Consider the following 14,772-nt stretch of genomic DNA (forward strand, 5'->3'; position numbering starts at 1 on the left):
GATCATTATAACAGACATTTTAAGAACCATACAAGTATAGGTCTGTTTATAAAATGTGTTCCTAGGTATACTCAAAAAATAAAATAATGTATATTTATTATAAAAATCAAAAACGACGTTTATTGGTTTTTTTTTTTTTTTTTTACTATTTTATGATTTATTTTATTGAATGAATAAATTGAATTAATAGTTATATATGATAAAATAATATCTTAAAATATTGTCATTTTTTTTTCTTTATTTAAAGTCAATAAACACATGTTACACATATTTCAGATTCACCTGGCCCCTTTTTTCCATTAATGTTCATTGTCGTATTACTACGAGGTATTAAATCATAAAATAAATATTATTATCGTGCGTACATGTACGTGTATGGGATTTACATCATTTGGTCGTGCGTCAATTGGATGTACCTCATTTGGACGCACGACAATTGGTCGCGTACGACATTTCGTTGCGTGTAATTTCGACGCATGTTACATTTGGTCGCGTGTCAAATGGTTGCATAAATTGAAATTAATTAGCAAAAAAAAAAATAGCAACATCAAAATAAAATATAGGTAGGTATAAATTAAAATTAATTAGTTTTTTAAAATATATACACAATCTAACTATTTAATTAAAATTTAATTAAATTAAAATATAGGTAGGCGTATATAAAAACGAAATGTTTAAATTTAAATTCAAAAACTATTTACAAAAATTAAAATTATGGGCAATACCAATTAAAATGTCGTCAATTGAATGGCTATTAATATTTGAACATACTTTTAATAGTCTATTTGATAAATGATGATAAATTATTATATTTTTTTTTTATTCGGCACATATGCAGCAAGTAATTGTTCTGATGTCTTAGTTAAGCTTTTTTTTTTTCAGACAGTCTATAAATTTCAAGATGATTGGTCTATTAGAACTTAGCAAACTTAGCATTGACGAAAATCCATTGTGCCAACCCTCTATCTTGTTATTTGTTCTAGGTAGAATTTTTTTTAGGCGATCAAATCAATTCCAGATTTCAGTTGGAAATAATGGTGGTCGACGATTTCCTCTCCTACCCAAAATACCAATCCATGTTCCTTCAAAATAGATTATAAGGGGTGATAACAATTCTTCGTTTTCGACATAATACGTGCTCTCTAATGATCTCTCAAATGATTGTATTACCTTATCGACAGATATAAAAGCAAAGGCTAGTAATTTTCGAACCCCTAATGCAAAGTTTACATCGTCACTATATTGTTTTGTAAGACCATGGAGTTGTATCTATCTCCAAGCCACTTAATTTAAGTGAAAAAACCATCCATGAAGTTTTGTATTTGGAAATTCAATTTTAATTGCATTAATTGCTGCTTTTTCGAAGTCTACCACAAATGATTTTGAACATAAACCAAACTTCAATAATTTTAACGCTTTAAATAATTGTATGTATTTTATTTCCTTTTATCTGGTAATAAAACGTATTATATCACTATCAAACATTGCATGGATGGTATAAAATTGATAAAATAAGTTAGGGCAGCTTGAAAATGTTAAGAAAATCAGTGTTCAGAGTTTTTTAATAAATTTAAATTTTTATTGATAGAAAATAATAAAATTTGGTCATCATATGTGCCAATATCACCATTTTCATATAACAAAAATTTTTTACCGTCTAAAGTCAGTTTGAATTGTTCTGGAATTTTAAAATGTAATGTTTGTGGATTTACAGGAACTGCTTCATCAATTTTTCTAATCCTTTGTATTGATCTTTTTAAATACTTAAAGTTTGGCATTTAACCTGCCACTGCGGGTGGTAACTGAAATAATATAATTTTATAAATTAAATAAAGAACAAAATTTACCTATTACCTGTAATTTCAAAATTATGTACTGACATATTTGCATATATTATAGCATTAAAATGTCCCTCCATGAAAATTACGAAAAAATAGAGTAAGAAGTTATTTTACTTAGGTATGTGAAAAAATTAAGTTACCTGTGAAGACGTATTTGCCAATACACCACGTGTAGACATAACTGTAGTGATAACGTTTTCTTTCATTTTATTTATGATTCTTTTTGCTTCGATTTTTGTCCTATTTTATATATGATTATAATCGGTGAATTTTGTGACGTCATCTATTAAGAAAACTTATGAAATTAATAAAATAATATGATAGATTAATCATTTTACCTTAAATTGTATGAGCTTAACTAGTATATTTTTATTTTTCATTGCATTTCCAAATTATTTCATCTTCAATCGTCTTCTCTTGTTTATGAATAAAACTATTATACCATTGAAAATTGAAAGATCTCGACTCCGTTGACTTTTTATAAGCTCTAAAGGCATTATAGGTATGTTGTACTATTCGTTACAAATTAACGAATAAGATGCCGCGCGCTATAGTGCAATGCTATGTGAGCACTGCTAAAAAATAATATTATATAATAAAATAAACTATAAAGATACCAAAAACTTATCTAATAGATAAGGCTTTAAATATATAAGTCATAAGTGTATAACTTACACATATTATATATAGGTACTTAGCCAAATAATTATATTCGATATAATTATAATCAAGGCCGTATCTTTGGTGTCTGGAACCCCTCGCCCCCTCCGAAATTTCATCAATATTTTACGAATGTTTAAAATAATTATTTATTTTTAATACCAACATAAATATTTTCAGTCAAAAATTACTCCGATTAATTATTAACGGCTTTTAGTTATATATCATAATATCATATGAAAATATGATATTAATTTTAATAAAAGATTTAATTTTTTTCTGTCTTATTTTTAACCAAATATCAAAAGTTAAAATCTAAATTCAATGAAATTACAATATACATGTTTTGGAATCCTCCCGAAAAAAACTTCTAGGTACAGTCTTGGTAATATTGATAAGCGACGAATAGACGCACGACCAAATGTAACATGCGTCGAAATTACACGTGACGAAATGTCGTACCTGATCAATTGTTGTGTGTCTAAATGACATACATCCAATTGAGATGCGACCAAATGATGGACTTGCACGTGTATGTATAAGATCAGTATTATATTACGTTCAGTCAGTCCCTAACGTCCATTATAATAATAACAATTCGAATTAGACTTATATATTTCTTAAACGTAAGACTAAACGTTGGTGATTCAGTGGCATTATTTCCGCGGGTCATCGTGTACTTACTTGTATAATATTGTTTCATATGCCGTAAAACGATTGGCGTCACGAACTTTTTTAATTTTCGTGTCTTTAAAAACGATATATTACACGGGGAAAAATGTATGTATCGCAGCTACGTTTTGTATAAAAACGAAAATCAGTATAATTTATCGACATACGCGTGTACATGTAATAAATCGTCCGGTATATTGCTTGGTTTTAGTTGTGTATCAAACACTATATTTCAATTTGGAACTTGTTACTTTGTTGTATTCAATTTCGAAAAGCAACAGCGTTTGTACATGCTTTACGCATTCATCAACAGTTTGTGCGAATGTCGCACGCACTGTATGAACCGTACGTTCGGCAAATCCCGTTAACGCGCTTACTTTCGACAATAGTAATATATATATACATTTAAGTAACTACACTAAACTATAAAAAAAAAAATTAAAAAAAAAAATCAAATATACTGTGTCAGATCTATTGAATCTTGGTCAGGATCGATATTCGTTGCGTCATAAATGAACGAATCCACGAGAGTTATACGCATGCTAAAGAAAAAAAAAATGTACAAACGCGTATTCAATGTACCCGTATTGTATTGTTCCGCGCATACGCAACAACATAATTACGATATTGATTGTGACAGTAGTAATATTAACGTTAGGGTACCAGAATCGGGTGAGATAAAAGGGCGATTGTGCGACTGATAGAGGTTAATTTATCGTTTTAATACATTTGAAATCAATACTATGTATCATTTGTTCATCTATGTAACTTATATTTATCAAAATAGTTTATATCACAATGAAAGTAATTAATAATTTTGGAATTTTGGTTAAAATAGTGGTTACGTATACAAACAAAAAGAAAAGAAAAATCGCATATAATTGTAACGACTTGGATTTAATAAAACATTTAATAATAATATTTCAAACAATGTATACCTATATATGTATAGTAATATCGCGTTTAAAAACTCATAAAATAAAAAAAATCATTCAAACCTGAATACTTCTGTATTCAGAGTTTTGAATAATACAATATTAGGTGCAATTGCGGAACATCTAAGCGTTGTTTAAAAAATTTTAAATCTTGTAGACTCAAGGTTGGCCGTTTCAAAATGACACCATTGCGTGAGTCTATACGCTAATGTACATTAATTTACCCTTTTCGCTATGCTTGTTCACGAATTTCCGTACTTTCGATGTTATTTTTATTTTTTGACACCACAGCCAGGAAGAGAATCCCAGTGATTTACTGTAATCGTTTTTAATTAAATGTGATTTTATTAGGCTCCGAAAACCCCACTGGACGGTGCTGATTTTACGACGGCATACCCCGCAAAACCAAATTGCTAACCTTTTGTGAAATCTTAACATTTTTAATTTATCCTATTTATACAATGAGAACAGAATTATTTAAAATAATCAGTATCTGAAGTTAATTAACTTCAAAGTGTCCAAAGACAAACAAATAAAACGTTAATGGAAAGTTTAGGTAAATAATACATTAAAAATACACGCACGTATATACATTGAAAGAAAAATGTTACACTTAATAAAATATATTTATTACATACATAACTGATATTAAAAATAAAAATGTATTTATTTATTGTATGAATAATACATTTTTATAGAATGTTAAGGTAATACATTTTATTTAATCAAAAGTATATTCGTAAAAATTAAAATAAGAACCGTGTTCCACGGTCATACGCACTCAGTTTATAGAAAAAAAATTGTATGCAATTCCAATGTTATATTGTGTCTGGTTGATATATTTTTTTGTTATGGTTCATTGGTTTTGTTACGCCAAACTAATCCGAACATCACATTTACATCATATTTATTTACACTCCAACGGATTTCAAACCAACATTTTTGCGGTTAATAAAAATTTTGATGACGAAAATTGATAAGTAACACTTCTAACCATATTTTATTTTATTCCTATGCATCTTCGACACTTGAATTTTATTTTTAATTTATATATATATATTTGTAATACTGTAATATATATTGATATATAAATTATAATATATAAGACATTAATATAAATATATATATATATATATATATATATATATATATATATTTGTAATATTGTAATAGAAACGATTGTTTGGTTTAATTGAACTTTCAAAAACATTAACGATAATATTCACACATTTCCATAGTGGGTATTAATGTGGTAAAACAATTTCTAATGTGAATTCGTTAAATCATTATCACTTCGTTATCACTAAGACTACAGCCAACAAGCATACAACAGTATGTAATCCGAGTAGAATTTGAACAGTCAAGTTTTTCAAATGGACTTGAGGTATTATTTATTTAGTTTATTGCTACAATAAATGTAATATTGATGTTACGATTATTTACCATGTGTAGGACTTGGATTGGACACATCCCGTTTTTTTCCCCAATATTTTTTAGAAAAGCTATGACTTACATCGCATCTGGGGTGAATTTACAAACATTTTGAGAAAAAAAATTTACAAAAATATTTTGAGCATAAATATTATTTTTTACGAGTTAATTGTGTCTTCAGTTTATTTTTTTAACTAGACCATTGGTTCCTAACCAGGAGTGAATCCCCCCCCCCCCCGAAGAAATTTAAAGTTAGCTCAGAGGGGGGGGAATATAGTATTGATAAAATTATAAAAATTATTATGTTATTTTACATTTATAATGTGCCAAATTTAAATCACTGTATATTTTCAGATTATTCCGTATCGATAAAAATTATATTTTATAATGATAGCAAATAGAAATTTTCGTATTTATTATAAATTACAAAATTTGATTCCGACGACTAAAAATCGCCTAAACTCTAATTTAAAGAGAGTAAAAGATTTATGAAAATTTATAGGATGATAAAGGTTGGGAACCATTGTTCTAGACAATAACATTGAATAAAATGACAACTTTTGGAAAATGAAATTCCTAAAGAACAATTGAAAAATTCAAATTGAATAATAAATATAAGTTAAAATCTTTATATTTTGATAAGTTTTGGTAGTAATAATAAAATGCAATTTTGTTGTATATACTTTAAAATAATATTTATTTAAAAATATAAATTTTAATTATGAATTAAATTAAATTTAGTTTAATTTATACTTAAATTACATTAATATTAATTTATTTATATTTAACGAATAGTAATAACTATTGATAAATAAAATACTTGTAATTATAAACAGAGGAATAGGGAAAAAACTAATAATAATTACGAGCGAACATATACAAGAAGAAAAATATAATGATTGGTTGAAAAAATTTAAGACACCTAAAATAGTATTTTTTTTTTTATTTTGCTTTCATTTAATACATCAAAAACTTGATATAATCAATCTTAAACCCATCACTGGATTAAAATCGGCGTAATTAATGACAACATTTTAATGGTTTTCTTCTGTTAACCATAAAGTGTGATCATGGTTAAAATGTTTGATATATGTAAAGGTAAAAAATATCCAATGGTCCAATAGTCCAACCTATAGTATTCCAGATCACCATGATTTAGCTATGTTTAAATACATTACTTCATTTTAAATTAATTTTAAGATGCTGATGAGTTATGAGGTTTTAATATTTATTGTGTTAAAATTGATCGTAAAACGATGTTTTATCTGTTTAGTTATTCAAAAATATAATATCTTAACTATACATAGTTTTAGGTGAATTAGGTCTGTTACTTAGCTCTGTTTTAACATGTGTGATTTTATTTTATTATTGTTCCTTTGTGTGCAGTTGTGATGACAGTTGAGTTGTCGTTGGCTTATCACTCAGATAGGTTATATTATATTCACGATTATCAGTATTAATGTTTATGTAGTACGGCACGATCCGAAGTGAAACGATACCTAACCGCGAAAGTGTGTACGTCGACAACAATATTAAATATAATTTCTTTTAAAATTGCACACCTTCGTTTTTTTTCCTTTGTTGTTAGCCATTATTTTACGTACGTGCCTTACAAACATTTTAAATATGTGTTTCAGATGTGTCCAGTGGCATTATTCGAGGGAATGGGAAAGCTCATGCATTTGCCAAAATCTAGACTTTAGCGTTTCCAAAGTCGGCACATCGTTAATATAAAAATACGTCTTATATGAAGCCATTGACGTGTTATTAATCATAAAAATAAAACGCGTAATATACGAGTACTAAGTAGAAATCATTAGATTTTTGGACTGGTTCAACGTCCATCTCTCTCTACGTTATTCGGTACTATGGTGAAATGAGCCGTCGAGTCCGCAATTTTATATGATCATGCAAACTGCCCTACGGTAGAAAATATTGAAATAGCTCTACTGACCGCGTACCGTTGTTTAATTCTTGATAATGTATTGGATCTATGTGTGTCAATTTAGTGTTTAAAACCGAGAGGTTATAACGATTATAACCTCAGCTATTGATTTATGCCATAAAAATACTGATTCATGAACAATATAAACAATTGACAAAATAACCATCAGATTAGTTATTATGTTTTTTAAATATAGGCTAAAATAATTTTCGTACATTTTTAATTCGATTTCCAAGCAATTGCTTTTGTCGAATAATTCCTGCTTTCTCATAAATTAGTTATAACAAATTATAAATCTTAAAAAATTCCAATGGTTATTAAACTGACAAAATGTCTTAAGCATATTTTATTAAAATTGAAAAATTAACTTAAAACTTCAATTCTACTCCATTTTCTACGAAACCTCAACCATAACGTTAAAAGAAACAAGCTAACAATAATTAAATAAACATAATTTAAATTACTATAAAAACTGTCAATTTTCATTAAAAAGTGACTTTTCAGTTAAACGATTCTTTTTTTACATCCACACACTTTGGGCTGCTTATTTTTATTTATCTTCTTTGATTTTATCGAAAATTGATGTGTTGTAAATACTATTGTATTTTTGTAATTTTTCTCGACTTTTCATAAAACTGAAAAGAAGTTGAAAAAAAATCGTTAAAATAAATACAATATAACATTTTCCATCAATAATCATCTATACTTATAATCAGAGCAATCCTTATTTTTATATTATAAATAAATCAAATTTAATTATTGTTCTTGCAAATGTATATGTTTTCTATTACCACAAATGCATGTTAAACTGAATGTGTTTTAATCACTGTAACTAAAAGTTTTACACTGTATATAAGTATATTTATTTAAGATAAAAAAAAAAAAAAATTCACACACATTTCTTATCATTTCGTAAATGTCATTTTTAAAACACATAAATAATGCTATTATGATGAATTAAACTACAAAGACATATCGAACAGCGTTTCAGACAGTGGTCGGAATTCAAATCTTAGTCCTTGTTATACGAGAAAGTTGCTTGATTTGGAATTGTTTGACCTTAAAAACGATTCTGGAAGAGACAATGATTGGTTTATGTTGCGTGATTTTGATAAATCTGTGATCATGATAGATGAAATTTCTTCCAATAAACTGTACATATAGCGTGGTCCTATGTGGTATGTCAAAGTCTGGTGTTTTCTCGATCATCATGATAAACGTAGTTCCCTTCAAAGTTGCTTCGTATATTGCACCCTTCATTAATACGGTTCACTGTGCACACCACATTAAGGGCACCAGTCATAACGGAAGTGTTCGTACGATAATTTAATACACGAAACCATTTCCTTTGTAGTAATTAGGTGCCAAGACAATTATTAGATAATAATTCAAATATTCTGACATAACGGCTTCAATAATAAAAAAAAAAAAAAATTAAAAACTGCATTCCCATCAACGAATTTACATAAAATTCTAATTTAATATAGCGTTATATTTCTCTATTTACTAAAAAAATCTCTGAACGGTTAAATCAATTAATCAATCGATATACTTTTCATTTACTTTATTGGAAACTAGTTTCTTTTTCAATTATTCCTTTTACAATTTGAAAAAAACTAGATCCTCTTCTTAGCCAAATCAAATGCGTGAAATTTAACAAAATTTATATTCAATCTTGTAATGAAATTCGGATTTTAATGGTAGAATTTTCCTTAAACATTTTTTTTTTTACAAAATAATTAAAAATAATGTTCAGCAGTTTTGATAAATTAAGTTGCTGACTGTGTATTGATTAAGCCAAAACCTTTATTTATTTGATATTACTCTTATTTATATTTCTTTAAAAAAATTTATATATTACTGAAATATTTTTAATATTTTTCTGCTTTTATTTTTCAATACTACAGCTTATATATTGAAATTAAATATGTATGTACAGTTGTGGTACTTATTTTTTTTTTAATTATTGAACAAAAAAACTAGCATAAAGAATGAAAATAATAATGTGATAGATGGATAATAAGAATTTCATAGTAGCATTGTAACGAAGAAAATGTAGCCCTGAGAAGAATGTTTAGAAAGCTATGTAGGATACTATCCTATGATATTGTATTTTCCCATACTGATGGAAAAAAAAACAGCAAATGTAAAAGTTTTATTGATATCTCAGATTCCTTTATCAACGTATACTGTGCAAACAATGGAATTAAAAATTAAGAGAGGGAAATTTTATTGCGAAATTTTTTAAATTGGTGACTTTTTTTTTTCTGTCAATGTTCAATTATTAAATAAAATACGCTCAAATATATTTGAAAAAATTGTAACAGGCGACTTATAAGAACTAATGTTCATAATTTATAGATATATACAAATTACATTTAAGAATTAATAAAGCTATGCAGTGTGCCAAGATAAAATAACTACAGTAACATATACACATACGACTAAATATTATTAAAATACTAATACATTTCTTATTTTTATTATTTTGTTACAATGATCAACTGGTTTTAAATTGGAATTGGTATTATCCTTTTGAAGAAATAAGTCTTTATCAGAACAAAAGAATGATTTTCATGGAAATAAAACTGGTCAAGATATTTTTATGTTAAAGTCAAGTTTTACGTGTAAACTTTTTCACCATAGCCGACGAGCATATGTGTATTAGTTTGTATTCTTATGCGTGCAACTCGAATATTTTTCAGACGATAGTTTATGAGAATTGTAATATTAATGATATGTGTATTTTAAATTATTATTCGTGTTTGATAAGAAGGAAAAGGGGTTCATTTTTTCGGGTTTCTTTTTATTTTTTTACAATCTGTACACATAACAATATTAACACACAATATTTATTAATATAAAATGGTGTGAATACCGAAAATCAGGACATTTAAACGGATAGTGATTATTTCCATATGAATAATTCTGTTAACTTTATACAGTCATCAAAATAAGGAAAGAAATCCTATCGGAAAGCGTACAAATTTCCACAATATTTTTTCTAATATTTATTTTTATTTTTCATTTTATATATGTTCAATAGTTTGTAGGAGTTTGATGAAAAACCAATCGTCGCGGCTTCAAAATGTTTTAACCTTTTAAATTTTAGTTGAATTAAAGTAGCGATTGTTACACATTAATCACGAGCTCCATACGGACGCTTGAGACGTCTTCGAAACTCGTAAAAAGTAATTTCGTACACCACGGCGAACAAATAATATTAAAAAATCCGTAGAGTATTGATTAGGTCCCGTTGTTGTGCTATCATAAGATTGGTACAACAACCACACGTCTAAACGTGCGCGCAGCGAAGAAAAAAAAATAATAACAGCGGTAACAATAATAACGTTATTGAACCGCGTGCAGATGGATAATATAATAGCAACAAGAGCTAAACGGCGTTGGTGTGATAAAAAGGAATAAATTATTTGCTCTTAAAAAAAACCGTTTTGGCCAATATAACTTCCGACAGCAATAGGACGTGTTGTTCGTGCGATGGTACGAACAAAACGCTGCGGCCCGCGGTGAAAACGGTGCAAAAGAAATGCACACCGTCTTCGGCGTAATGTATGCCATGGGCCCACCCGACCGACCCGTTTTAATGCGGCCGATAAAATTCCGCAAAGGGTCAGATCCATAATTGATTGATGGAGATCCTCGCGGTACCCTTCGCGTGTACGATTCACACCCCGGACACGTCCACGCCGTATAAAACCCCTCAGCCTCCAATGTCTTCTGCGCGGAGGAGGCCCGGTCTGCCGTGCGCGCAACCAGAATCGAAGATAAAATCGATGTCCAAGTCGGAATACGCGAACAGACCCCTGTAATCGTTTTTCTTTTAAACAACAGGTACGCGGTGGCGCGATATTATGGTTAGGGGATAGGGGGCGGGGGCTGCCGGGGAAAAGTATAAAATTTAATTGTCACTAAAAACCGACGATTTACGGCCGTTTCGTGCGTTCGTTATTTTGCTCCGCTGACCCGAGGTGTGGTTCAGCCCGTAATGACAATTTGCTCTCCCGTGAACCGCTCTCGGTGGTTGTGTCGGTTGAATAATAATTTTGTTTTCTCAACCGCGAACTCGTATCCAGAACAATGGGAATGCCGTTTCGCCACGAGCTTTTCACTGTAACGGGGAAAAAAAAGAAGAAAAAAATTGAAAAACATTTTAGATTCAGATTTTGAACGGTATAAAATATAATTCGTATTTACTTCACGAATCCCGGACGGTATGAAACTGTTAAATATCATTGTTTTGTACTGGATTTATGGTGAGACTCTTAAAACGTAACCGATTCCAAGTGACAATTTGTACGTTTTGTACGTAAACCGCATTGCTGATTTCGGGTGATTTATTCAAAACAATAACGGAAATACATCCAACAATGGATATTTATATCGATTCTAATGTAATTTTTGAATGTATTTTAAAATCATATCATACATTATTTTAGGTTTAAGTTTAAGCTTTTGATGCATTTTAAACAATGCGATTGTTCCGTTGGAACGTAACGTTCGACATAATTATTAAAAAGAAGTGCTATATTAATTTATGCATGGTATAATCATAATAGTCGTGCGTTTTTGATTCGCTCCAACTCACCTACGGGACGTTTGTTAAAGGGTTTAGTAACCAAATCAAATTTAAACTGATTAAATTATTGAACCAATAAGATCGAAGGTCATAAAGTATATTATATAATAGGAATATACAGAGATTTTATGTTTATAAATAATAAGCTAACGCCTATAGTTCCTAAACATATGATATAATTATTTGTGTGAACTTGTTTTCAAAATGTATCTAGTATCTGATGTAAATAATAATAGTGAATTTTCTCGTTGTTGACATCAAAATTTCATTGTGTCCAAGTAGGATAAAAGTTTAACAGTTTATTAGTAGTAGGTTTTTGATAATTTACTAGTTTTTTCGAGAAAAAAAAATGATTAATTATAGTTAAAAATTATAGTCGGTCATAATTACGTCAATATGAGTTTACAATACCAAAAAACCTCGTTTGTTTTTTTTTATCCGTCCATTAGTTATAAGTATACATAGTTACGATTTTTGCTATTTAGATGTTCAATAATAATGGCTAGTACGGATGTAATTGTACAAAAAATATGTTTAAAAATAGGTGATTATGCGTCAATGTTTTACTAACAAATTAAGATATTTATTGCACTTAGGTTTCTATATATCAATACAATGATGATATAAGAGATAAAAATTATTTTTAAACTGTTTGTAGAATTTCGTGGTTTGTTGTGTGAAATATGTAAGCAACCCGAGAAAGTTAGCATGCTCATAGAGTGACCTTTCTGGACTTGTTTATTCGATGATTTTATTACAAAACAACAATATTAATGTTTTCGTTCATAATTGCCTCAGCATATACTTCACACATATACTATATGGAGTAACTAAAGTTTAATATTAAATTAACATTATATAAACTGACTCTATATTTTTATTTTGTTTATTATTTATATGTATTTCAAGTTACGTAGACTTAATTCTTAATTTGTAACTTGTAGGTAAACCACTTCTCTAAACGGATTAATTAGGAGTAAAGGATCCTACGAAACAGGAAATTCAAACAAAATTTTTGATTTAATTAAAAAATTAAAAAATTAAAAAAAAAAAAAAAGAAAAAAGATTAGTATAAAACTGATCACAATAAATGTTTGTCATTATTTAAGATATTTTTCGCTAAGTCATAACAAAAAATACACATATTAAACAGATGTAACATAACATATCTGTGGTCTGCATTCAGTTAACAATTCATTTATATTACTTTACCCGCAGCAATATACTCAAAATAGAAAAATATTTTTAATAAATACCAAGGATGTTTTAGATTTTTTTTTTTTGTTTCTACATTTCAAATAAATTTGGTACATATAATGTAATATATGTAATATAATATAATGTAGAATATTCTGTGAAAAAGAACACGAGACATAACAGATTGTAAAAATGCTTAAACCTATGTTTAAATATTTAATAAAAATATTAAATTCTGTAAATAATTTAAAAACATGTTTCATAAAATATTTTTTATTTTAAAATTTTTAAAACATTTGACTATAGATATATAAATACTAACAAATTGAATAATCTTATTTTTATTTATCATTATTCATTATTTATTCGAGATATATGAAAGTTTACATTTTTTTTTTTTTTTAATTATTTGAACTGTTCAAAATAAACATATGGTCAATTATTATATTAAGTTGTTGTTATAATCGTAGTTTTAAAACTATTTTTATCACTAAAAATGCTATTATTTGTAACACGGCACTCAATATAGGCAATTTAAGTACTGGTATGTGCAAAAGTGTTTACGTTTACATACATACCTATATATGTCGAAAGTAATACTTAATTAAAATTAATTAACATACAATAATAGTTGGTTAGTCGAACAATAAACATATAAAATATGAAATTGTTTCACAAATATCAAAATGTATATAATTTTTAATTTTTTATTTAAGCTTCTTTTTGGAAATTAGTCACTTACATTGCGTCTGTCATTATATTTATATTATAATTATATATTATGTTGAACAAAATATAATAAATATGTTGACCTGTACAATTATTTAAGGTATTTGTTTCAAACATGTTTTATTATATTGAACTCGAAATGGATTCGTGCAAGACCGATTCTGTTTTATTCGACGCATATTCAAACAATTATCCGTATTCCATTTGTGATTGGTTTTTTTGATGTATCAAATCTGCATGAAAATTGTTTTTTTCTTTTAATTCAATCCAAGCTTTTTAATAGGAGAAATGGGTTTTAGAATGGTATTTTATTGAAATTACCAGACACAGAATCGTTAAAGATAATATTATACACAAGTATTCGATCGTCGTAAAACATTATGGCCGTTTTGATTTAATTGTGCACAACATGCTGACGCGCACCCTTCTCCTTTTGAAAAAAAAAAACATTTAATAGTTTATACATAATGAATAAAAAATATCGTCACAAAAAATCGCAGTGAGTGCAATAATATAATGCAATAAAATTACATAAATTACTTATATATATATATTAATTTATGTATTTGTGTATATTGTGCATGTGTGTGTGTGTGTGTGTGTGTGTTTGTGTAGAAAATGAAAATTTAATTTGTTTTGACAAGAATATTATGTGGACATCAAAAGTAAGAATAAAGTTATAAACTCACAGAATTACACGCTGTATTATTATTTTTTTCATTCAGACACAAAAATAATAAAATGTTCCTCTTCCTAAAATGTTGG

The 14,772-nt window shown here is 27.8% G+C and overlaps 1 pseudogene; it reads right to left on the reverse strand.

Annotated features, from left to right (window-relative positions):
• Window positions 1-1,446: 1,446 nt before the first annotated feature.
• LOC112690011 lies at window positions 1,447-2,248 on the reverse strand (annotated as a pseudogene).
• Between the last annotated feature and the right edge of the window lie 12,524 nt (window positions 2,249-14,772).

The sequence above is a fragment of the Sipha flava genome, unplaced genomic scaffold (genome assembly GCF_003268045.1).
Source record: "Sipha flava isolate LNK unplaced genomic scaffold, YSA_version1 48_pilon_pilon, whole genome shotgun sequence".
Classification (NCBI taxonomy): Eukaryota; Metazoa; Arthropoda; class Insecta; order Hemiptera; family Aphididae; genus Sipha; species Sipha flava.